Genomic DNA, 11,771 nt, shown 5'->3' with positions numbered 1-11,771 from the left:
ATTAAGAAGTATGAGCAAGGAGAGGCTGATAAAATCTCAGGGTCAAACTAAGCTGCCAAAATGAAGGACTAAAATGACTGTCCGTACTTTCAACATACATATGCTGGCATCGGAAGCATCCATCAAGGACCTGATGGTGCAAGCGCAGAAGATCAAGTACGATATCATTGATCTCACTAAGATGAGAAGGCATTGATCACATCACACCATTTTTGACACTGGAGAAGAATGTTCCTCGAAACATGCGACAATAGAGGCATTGGTGGTGTCAGTATCCTTGTCAACACGCAGTTGGCCATGAGCATTGATTCATTTGAATGCCTAACAACCTGAATCAGATGCTTACGCTTTAATAGATGTGGCTCACAGGTGGCAGTTTCTATCTTTGTCATCTACACACCAACATGCAACTATGATGAAGAAGAAATTGAGAAGTTCTACATGGAGCTGGAGAAGTTCTATAAAGAAGACCACACCTTACACAAGATCATTGTCAGTGCTTTTAATGCCAAGGTAGGACCGAGAAGGTCAGCTGAAGAACTCCACATTGAGACCGATGGCTAGAATGGAACAAACAAGGTGACAGACTGTCTGAGTTCATCATGTCAATAAAGACCATGCATAGTAACTCATAGTTCCAGAAGGCCAAATCTAAACATTGGACATGGGAGTCTCCTGGTGGACAGTTCCACAATGAAATTGACCACATCATATTCAATTGACAGTTTTCCCTGGCTGATGTCGCTGTGTCCCAAAATTCCAAATGGGATCGGACCACTGTCTCCTTCATGCAAAATGCTAATTCACAGAGCAGGAGGAAAGGACTGAAAAGTTTAAGAGAACTTACAGAACGACCACCAACTGGGAGCTCTTTGGCACTATTGTGGCAACTTGGGAAGATGCCATCATTGACAACATTGATGAGGAATATGATCGCCTGGTTCAGCACCTCCATGACTGCGCGAGGAATACCAAGAGTGGGAAAGCCACAAACAGACTCCTGTCTTCGGAAACTCTCGAGCTCATTCGCCAACATGGTTCAGCACAAGCCCCAGGCAATCACAAGCTAGCATCAGAGCTCGCAAAGCTGTGCAGAGAAGCAATAAAGGAAGACCTCAAAGAGAAAAGAGCAGCAGTGTTGACCAATGTGGCAGAAGCTGGGAAAAGTATTCGCAACACCTGCCTGTCCTTCGCCAACTATAAGATCAAGATGACTGCCCTACAACATACTGATGGATCTATCACACCTTCCAGAAGGGCAATGGAGAAGATTATTCATGACTTCTACTCTGATCTCCTCAATAGCCACATCTACCTGCCCATATACCAAATTCCACAGGATGGATATGTCATTGCTTCGACCGTGAGTGTGGAAAGGTCAGACTGCAGCTGACTCTCACCAAGAAAATGTTAATGAAAAATGAACTAGTTCCGGATGTTCCATTTGCTCTCAATGAAACAAACATCTCAGAATGCAGCAGTTATGTGTACCTGGGTTGGGAACTCAACATGAGGAACAACTTGGCTCCAAAACTGCACAGGAGGAAGAGAGCAGTATGGAACACCTTCAAAAGCATCGAAGAAGTTGTTAAGAGGATGAAGAACCTCCAATTCTGGGCACATCTTTTCAACTCCACTGTTATTCCTGCACTAACATATGCCTCAGAGACCTGGGCCCTATGAAAACAGGATGAGAACACTATTCAGATTACCCAAAGAGGAACTGAAAGAACTATGCTTGGAGTATCACACTTCACTCAAGTGAGAGAAGAAATCCAAAGTTCCGATCCCTGTCGACAATCGAAGATCAGGGATGCTGCCTCATTTGCCAAGGTGTCAAAAATCTGATGGGCTGGACATGTAACGTGATTTAGAGATGACCACTAAACTAGAGCTCTTACTGACTGGATTCCATGGGACATCAAAAGAACGCGTGGCCGCACACCTACAAGATGGTCAGACTTCTCGTCAAAACCCTGAACAAACGGTTTGAGGCTCTTCGTGTTCCTGGAGCGAGCAGACACCATTGGGCTACACTAGCATGCGACAGGAACAAATGGAGACATTACTGGCGCCTGCTCGAACAAACTGATGATCAATGGGATAACAAGTGATACAAGTGATTCAACAATACAGTATCTAAATTTTTTGTATTCATTCATAGGTTGAAAGACATTTAGGTTTTTCCCTGTTTATACAATGACAAATCAAGCTACTATAAATGTGCACATAAAGTTTTCTGTGTAGCTCTCTAAATATACCCTCATTTTTGTTGGGTAAACATCAAATAATGGAATTTCTGGATCATACAGTATGTGTATATTTAACTTTATAACCAACTGCCAAATTGTTTTCTAAAGTAGTTGTACTATTTTATATTAACAACCTTAATGAATGACAGTTGTAGCTGTTCTGAATACTAATCAGAACGTTTTTGTTTTAGTTACTGTAATAGGTATATAATGTTTCTTTTCTTGTGGTTTAAATTTGCATTTCCCAAATGCAAAATACTGTGGAATGTGTTGAAATGTTGCTGAATAATGATGTGGAAAATTTTACCATGTGTTTGTTTTTTATCCATATATCTTATTGGGTCAAATGTCTTTTCCAAACTTGAAATTATTTTAACTCTTTTGTCTTCTATTTTTGAGTTGTGCCCTTTTATATATATTTATTATAATTTTTTGGTAAATATGTTCCTGACTACCTTTTGTATTTTTGCAATATTTTTATCATAAGGAAAATATGGTAGTTTTACTTTTGATAAACATCAACTCATCAATTATTTTCTTTTGTAGTTTATGGTTCTTGAGTCTTGCTTTAAAAATAAAATTGCTCATTAAAATTAGCATTGATCCTAATGTTCCTTCTGAAATTTTTTATTTTAATTTTTCATAGTCAAACACTTTCTATGGTTTAGAATGTCAAACACATGCAAAATTAGAAAGTATAATTTTTTTTAAAAAAAAGAAAGTATAAATAACCTGTTGTAGCCATCCATTCGTCATCACCAGTTTTGAATTCAGCCATCTTACTTCATCTGTTCCTTCAACCTCTCTTCCCAATACCTTAAGTTCCTTTGTAGCAAAACTCATCTATAAATATGTCAGTGTAAATGTCTAAAAGATTTTCAATTTTAAAATCATAATTAGGGATTAGAATGATAGGAATAGGGAGAAGGTACTTATCTTACATGCAGTCAATCCCAGTTTTATCCCCAGCATTACCAGAAGAAACATTTCAGTCAGAAGTAAGCCCTGAGCACATCCAGGTGTGGCCCCAAATTTCCCCCAAATAAATAAATACATAAAAGCATAATCACAATGCTATTATCACACTAAAAACTCTCCTTTGCTTCCTCATATCTTTCCCATGTTTTTTTTCTTTTTGTTTCCTTCCCTTACCTCATTCGTCCTTCATTGGTCTTTCAGGAAATTTTCTGATATTATCCTTTACATACAAATCTAGTCTCTATTTTTTTTCTGGTTGTAGTTTTTTTTTTTCCTTTTGGTCTGGGATTATTGCCAGATTCATACCCAGAAGTACTCAAGCTTACTCTGAGCTCTGTACTCCAGGATCATTCCTGGCATTGGTTAGGGGACCACCTGGGATTGGGATACCAGGGATAGAACCCAAATGTAACCAATGAAAAGAAAGCATCTTATCCACTGTACTATCTCTCAAGCCCAAGACTTGACTTTCATTTTAAAAAATCATCAGCCATGAATGTGTGAGCTGATCTCTATACTTTTTATTCTGATATACTGATCTATGTTCTTCAAGTAGCTGCACATTTACTTTGTTAAAATTACTTTATGATAAAAATTAAAAGCCAGTAATAATTAGTCCTTAAACTTTGCTTTTGATAAAAAAAATTCTTGGCTATTCTAAATTATTTCATTTCCATAAAAATACAATCATCTGCTCATTTCTCTATACCAGAATATATTGCTGATATAAAATTTTATAAATCTATAAAAAGATATCTAGAAAAATTGACCATTTAACAATTTTTAGTCTTTCAATCCATAAACATAGTTTATCTTTTAATTTATATGTCTTCCATGGCTCACATAAGTGGAATGTTTCATAAGTTTTAGAACATAAATATTTCATATATTGCTAACTTATTATATCCACAGGTTTAGTGCTAGTTAAAAATATTACATTTAAGTTTAAATTTTGGTAACAAAAATATTCATTTCTACAGAATTACAATTGGTTTTTGTAACAACTTTATATGTTATCTTAATAAACTAATTTTAATAACATATTTTCACATTCTTTGTTATTTTCTAATTAGTTTATCATGTCATCTCCAAATAGTGATGATTATTTTTTCTTTCCATCAAGTATGTCTTTTATTATTTTTCCCTTCCTGAGTGGTGTCTAAAGTAAATAATGTTGCATAAAAGTAACAATAGTGAGCATCTTCGCCCTTGCTCTTTTTTTTAATTTTTTTTTAATGAGGTACAGTTACAGACTTACAAACTTCCATGTTTACACTTTAGTCATACAATGATCGAGTACCCATCCCTCCACCAGTGCCCATTCTCCACCACCAATGATCACAGTATCTCTCCCACCACCCAACCTCTGTGGCAGGCGCATTCCCTTTTGCTCTCTCTCTCCTTTTGTTTGCCCTTGCTCTTGATCTATAAAAATCCACTCAGCCTTTTACCATTAATATGAACTTGGAAGTCAGTTTGAGCAGATATCCTTTATTAATTTAGTAATTTATCATTAATTACTTTAAATTATCCCATAAATTATTATTATATTCTGAGTTTTATTTTGTGTATGTGAGTAGATGCTTTAACATGAAAGAAAAAATGTTCTACATCACAAATCATCAGGGAGATGTAAATAAAGACATCAATGAGATATCATCTAACACCGAAGAGACTGGCACACATCAAAAAGAACAAGAACAAGTGTTGGAGCAGATGTGGGGAGAAAGGAATCCCCATTTATTGTTGGTGGGAATGCTGGCTGGTCCAGTCTTTTTGGAAAACAATGCAGGCATTCCTCAAGAACCTAGAAATCGAGCTTCCATATGACACAGAAATACCACTCCTGGGAATATATCCTAGGACCCAAACACACAATAGAGAAAAGCCTCCTACAATTGTATGTTCATTGTAGTACTATTTACAATAGCAAGAATCTGGAAAAAAATCCAAGTGCTTGAGAACAGACCATTGTAGAAAGAAACTGTGCTAGATCTATACAAAGGAATACCATGCAGTTGCCAGGAAAAATGAAGTCATGAAATTTGCTTATAAATGGATGGATATGGAGAGTATCATGCTGAGTGAAATGAGTCAGAGGGAGACAGACAGAATGACTATATTCATTCTGGGGATATATAAACAATAACAACAACAAAAAAAACCACAGTATGAGACTAATACCCAAAGACAGGAGAAATGAAGGCCAGGAGGACCATTTCATGGTTTGAAGCTTACCATAAGTGGGGGAGGTGAGAGGGCAGTTAGCACAAATAGGGACCACTATGACAATGATAGTTGGAAATAATCACCCTAGACAAAACCTGAGTGCTGAAACTAGGTAACAGGATATACATGATAACCTTTCAGTACCTGTATTGCAAAACATAATTCACAGAAGGAAAGAGAGAGAGAGAGAGAGAGAGAGAGAGAGAGAGAGACAGAGACAGAGACAGAGACAGAGAGACAGAGAGAGACAGAAAGAAAGACAGAGAGAGAGAAGAAAAGTTTATGCCAGACTTGGGGGTGGCAGGAGGGAAACTGGGGACATTGGTGGTAGGAAATGTACACTGGTGATGGGACAGGTATTGAAACATTATATGACGGAAACTCAATAATAACCAACTCTGCAACTGCTTATATCATGTATTGCAAATCATAACACCCAAAACGAGAAAGAGAAAGAGGGAATGTGCCTGCCACAGAGGCAGGGGTTGGGAAGGAGTGAGGGTGGTGGGAGGGATACTAGGAACATCGGTGTTGGAGAATGGACACTATGGAGGGATGAGTACTCGATCATTTTGTGCCTGAAACATAATCACAAAAGTTTGTAAGTCTGTAACTGTATCTCATTGTGATTTATCAATAACTAACTAAATAAATAAATAAACCTTTTCTTGCATCTATTGAGATAAATACAGGATCTTTAATTTAATACAGATCGTTAACTGCTTTTCTTTTTAAGTTAAACCAGCCTTTAACCACTTGCAATGGACCACACTATATGGTGTTGAATTACCATTTTTAACATACTACTGTATTTCACTGGCTAGTATTTGAGCTTTGTTTTGGACTACTTGGGGAGCCACTTGAACTGGTTATTTCTAATGAAGCTCAGGAACCATGAGTTTCCAGGAATAGAACCCAGGCTGCCTGCATGCAAAGCATATGCTCAGCCAATTGAGGCATATTCCTGGCCAACTAAAATTTTTAAGGATTTCTTAAAATATATTTTTAATTTGTGTTGACATCTAGTTTTCTTTAATACTTTTGTCTGGTTTCAATATTAGAATAATGCTAACTCACAAAATGACTTTGTAAACAACCAATCTTCTAGACAAGAGTCTGTAGAATTAATGTTAATTTTTCCCAGTGTTTGATAAAAGTTTCCAGGGAAATCACCTGAAACTTTTTTGGAAGTTTCTTAATAGCTCATATATGTCCTGTAAAACATACAGGACTTTGGCAGGCAAGATCTTAGAATGACCCTCAAATGTACTTTCCTTGGTGTAAATGCCCGGCAATGCCCTTAATTGTGGGTGAAAATTGTGAATATGGTTAGATACTATAGAGGTGACCATTAGATTGCATGACAAAAGGGAGTTTATATTAAAATTGTTCCAACCTTGTCCACTAAGCTACCTAAAACTGGATTATTTTCTCCAATTTGTCCTGAAAGAAAGGAGCAGAAACACAGTGTGACTAATCTGAAGAAAGCAAACAATCACAACCATGTTGGTTGTAAACTGTTGACACAAATGTAAACATCTAGTTGCAGACAGCATTTCTACTAGGATCAAAAGAAAGAATGAATAACAAGTGTTTTTTTTTTAAAGTGTAATACTGGAGTTTCTTAATCTTAAGTAAAAGTAAAAGTAAAGGCCCTCCCATTGATCATCGATTTGCTCAAGCGGGCCCAGTAACGTCTCCATTGGAGACTTTGTTGTTACTGTGTTTGGCATATTGAATACGTCACGGGGAGCTTGCCAGGCTCTGCCCTGTGGGTCAGATACTCTCAGTAGCTTGCCAGGCTCTCCGAGAGGGGCGGAGGAATTGAACTTGGGTCGGCCATGCTGGCTGCGTGCAAGGCAAATGCCCTACCGCTGTGCTATCGCTCCAGTCGCTTCTTAATCTTACAATATAAAAATCTGAACTACCAGGTTAAAACTCACTTATGTAAAGAAACTAATCAGCTGTTCTCTCCAATTATTATACTAGCGAATTATTTTAAACATTCCAATTCAGTAAATACAAAGAAAAGTTGAAAAAATTAAAGGTAGTGAATAAGATATGGTCAATGAACTGAAGGTCTAATAAAGAATGGAGAATTAGTAGAATGGAAATGTCAGAACAAGGAAGCTTAAAGGGATGATGAGGGGAAAATATGCTGGACATCAATATTATGGAAGCAAGAGAGTAACCGGTGAAGACCATCTACTGAAAATTGCAGAAGAAAGGAAGTAGAGAAAAAAATTAAAGAGATCATAGAAATAAAAAGGTTGGTTCTGAAGATGTCATCGAGAATCTAGATTCTTGTTGCACATTTAAGTTATTTATGGCAATGCCAGGAGAACTCACATAATTCATGAGGATAGTGGATAATGTGGAACAGCATGCAGAGGGGAGATTGAAAAAATAGATCATTGCATTTTGAAGTCACATGGACAGTCCAGGATAGAAGAGAGTGGTTTTCACAACTACCCTTGGATAGAGTCAAATAGACTTTGCAACTAATATGAAGCATAAAATGTTGGATAAGTCTTCAATGACCAGACAACTTTTATTTTGGAAAATTAGAATAATGGCAATGATTAGTGTTCACAAATCAAGATTTGTGAGATAATATAAATAGAGATGCTCAGGTTTATGCCTTTTTATCAACCATCCCCACCATCACCCAGCTAATGTACCCAGTACTCTGCACTTCCCACCTACAAGTGAACATGTACACACATGCATACACGTGGAATTTAGAAAATTATCCTAAGCACAATCAGATACCCTGGATTTGAAATATTTCTTTTTCAAACAATTTCCTATGAAAAATACATATGATTCCCTGGTATGAAATATTAAACTATCACCTGAAATAATGAGACTGCATACAGAAAATAGACAAAGAGAATAACATGGGGAGAGGGAGAGAAAAGGAATTGAGGGATCGGATCATGGGAGGGAGGAAGAGGGGGTGGAAAGAGTCAGTTCCTGACAAGATAATCACAGAGGACACAAAAGAAAAAAAATAATTTTAAATGCACAGAAATTGAGGGTTAAATCATTCTTTGAAGCAGATGGCATAATGTTAGCAGATGGCAGAGAGAACACAGAACTTTTTAAGTCTCATTTTTCTCCTGTCTTCCATCAAAGACCTTCAAACTGAAAATGGAAGACAAACAAGACAATGAAGTAATTAAAGCCCTAAGGCTTGGATGTGTAATTTCAGTGAAGTAATATATGGAAATTATTGGGTATGCATTATTAGTAACCAAACAGAAACCTGCCATAATAGTGCACTAGAAGAGGTTATTATACCAAGGTCATATAGTGGAAAAAGAACTTTGAATACATGTTTGGAAATATCTGATGTGTTATGTAAATAAAAAATTTTAAATTCCTGAGTCAGTCAACAAAAGTTTCTCACTCAGAATTGAATACTACAGTCTGATAATGAATATACTATATGACATTGACTTTCTTTACACTGAAGTAAAAAGTAAAGAGTTTCAGAAGATTCAGTAACTCAAGTAACTGAAGGTAGAAGTCATTGATGACAAGAAGTTCCTTAGAGCTGGAAAACAATTTGAACATGGGAGCTGCCTGGAGTATCTCTGTAGGTGAGCTGACAACTTATGTCAGTAAACTTAGGATTGTGCAGACTGCACTATTATAGTCAACACACAGTTTCCTGGCGCAATCATCCTGGACTTGACTGCCAACACCATGACAATTACACTTTGTCTGTTTACTCAACTCATTGCCACTGCAATAGTTCAAACTCTTCCAGAGCAGAACAGAGACCCTCTAGTAACTAAACACTATAAACATTTAAACTGTAAAAAAAAACCTTCATTAAAAGAACACAGAGTATGAAGATGTACAAGAAACTGGAGACACTGACACAGAATTATTTTTGATAATGTTTGAATGATCAAGATACAATTAACATCAGAGAGAACACTGGAAAAAACCATCATAAAACAAGTTGCTTAAACCACCCAGTGATTTTCTAACTCTGCTATATCAAAACACTTTTCAGTCCTCCACCAAGGAATGACTCCAGTTCCTAGCATTCCTTTAATTTCCTGTGTATTATATTCCTACATTCCTACTACTTTAACCTAAGTCATCTTTGCAAGGATTTTTTTCTCTGTATAGTCTATTAAATGCTGAAAGTCTCCAAAGTTCATATCTTTAACTCTCTTTTTCTTCATCATACTTAGTCAATCCAAATCACCCTCCTGGTAGGTCAACCTCTCATCTCACGAGTCACAAATCTACTTTTTCATTCAAAATACCTGCTCCTGAGGTACATATCTCTATATATAGATATACACATATACACTACTATCTGTGTACATGTTTTTAAATATATTTGCTATCCAAGAACACTCCAAATATATAATAACAGGTCCTCTGGTATTTTCTCATAAATTGCCTCACTCTCTGCATATGGATTCCTTCCAATGTATTCAATCAGAAAAAAAAAAATTTAGTTCATTTTAACCTCTTTTTTTCTCACCAAATTATTAAACTTATATCTGAAAGGTAGGGCTGGAGCGATAGCACAGCGGGTAGGGCGTTCGCCTTACAAGCGGCCAACATGGCCGACCCGAGTTCGATTCCTCCGCCCCTCTCGGAGAGCCCGGCAAGCTACCGAGAGTATTCGATATGCCAGACACAGTAACAACAAAGTCTCCAATGGAGACGTTACTGGGCCCGCTCGAGCAAATCGACGATCAACGGGAGGGCCTTTACCTTTACCTATATCTGAAAGAAAGTTTACTCCCCCTTCTTCACTCCGTCTCCATTTTTACTACCTCATTCCCAACCTTTAGAATCTCCTGGTTAGAAATCTGTGTCAGTCCTCTTACCTGGCTTCTCAGCCAACCTGCTGAGTCATCCTGCTCATCAACCTTTCTGTTTGAGTCCCCCAGTCTGAAAATCCCTGGAGATAAGAGTAAGATGGATAGGTTCAATGATAGCAGACCCAGCTAAAGATGGGAACACTATCCAAAAGCAAAAGGAAGAGATGAGTCCCTATGATGAATGATAAAAACTCTATCTCCTTCCCTTTGATTAGCTCCCAGGAGCAATGTTATCAATCTTATATCCTTAAACCAGAAAATGGAGGATTTCTCTAGAAGAAAATTGGTGAGCACCAGAATAAAGAAGTAAAGACTGATAATTTGGGATCCTCCAAATAATGCAACCCATTTACCTTACATGGTCACTGTGTAAACATTAAAAGGGTCAGGTAACTAATGTGTCAACAAAAGAACAGGAAGTATTGAAGAGTTGAGAGTAAAGTATTTTCTATAGCAAGGGAGTAAAAAACATCCACAGTAAAAAAATTAAATAAAGTGGTTTTATGTTAGGTTACTACAGGAAAACAGATTCAATAAGAAATGATACTCTGATACACAGATAAGACAGATAAAGAGAGCTATTATTAGTGGATCATGCAATTATGGAATATAAATACAAATATTTGGAGAATTTTCTAAAACACTATATGAAACTTTGCATTCTCTGTATAAAATTTAAATCTGTAGTGAAAGAAAATAAATCACTGATTGCTTATGGCCAAGGAGAGAAAATTTCAAGGAAGAGAGTAAGGGATTTGGGAGTTATTGAACAGTTACATGCCTCATTTGTGGGGATTCATTTGTCAAAATTTAAGAACTCAATTGTTCAGCAGAAATAAACATTTTTAATTCCTGTAAAATATACTCCAAATAAGTTCATTTTTAAACTGATAAGAACAGATACGACACTCAATCTTAGCCAAAAGGCCAAAAAGTGATGACAGTTAATTTTTTAAAAAGAAGATTCAATTGTGCTTAAAATGAGGATGGGCTGTTGATAAAATCAGGATCTTATCAAAAGTTTCCTGCACCCAATGTCAAGACTAGAGCTGTCACTGAGAAGTTCAAGGTTTTAAAAAGTGGAAAGAAGCTTATACAACTTATGCAGCCACATGTTGTATCTAATCAACAAATTACACACTAGTCACGGTCACACTTTCTGTCACCCACTGAGGATAGGCAGAGAAGGAAGAGAGCAATATCTAGGCTAATCCCTCAGTGTCTTCAAGAGGAATCTAACTACAAAGACTCACCCTCAGCATAGCAACAGCATTAGATAACTAATGGAGGAAATACATAGAAGCCAACCAAGTTCAATGAATAAAAACAGTATCACCAAAGATATTAACACCAACCCTTTCAGCAAATACTTAAACAATGTCTTTAATGATACCATGATGAGGATGTTCAATGAACTCAAAGACGCAATGGCATGGTACTAAAATTGTGAGAATCA

At 36.8% G+C, this 11,771-nt stretch overlaps 1 pseudogene; it reads right to left on the bottom strand.

Moving 5' to 3' along the window:
* Positions 1–11,135: 11,135 nt before the first annotated feature.
* Positions 11,136–11,254, bottom strand: LOC130033220 (uncharacterized; annotated as a pseudogene).
* Positions 11,255–11,771: the final 517 nt, after the last annotated feature.

The sequence above is a fragment of the Sorex fumeus genome, unplaced genomic scaffold, assembly GCF_029834395.1.
Source record: "Sorex fumeus unplaced genomic scaffold, SorFum_2.1 ptg000051l, whole genome shotgun sequence".
Classification (NCBI taxonomy): Eukaryota; Metazoa; Chordata; class Mammalia; order Eulipotyphla; family Soricidae; genus Sorex; species Sorex fumeus.
This window is presented reverse-complemented; position numbering and strand designations above follow the sequence as displayed.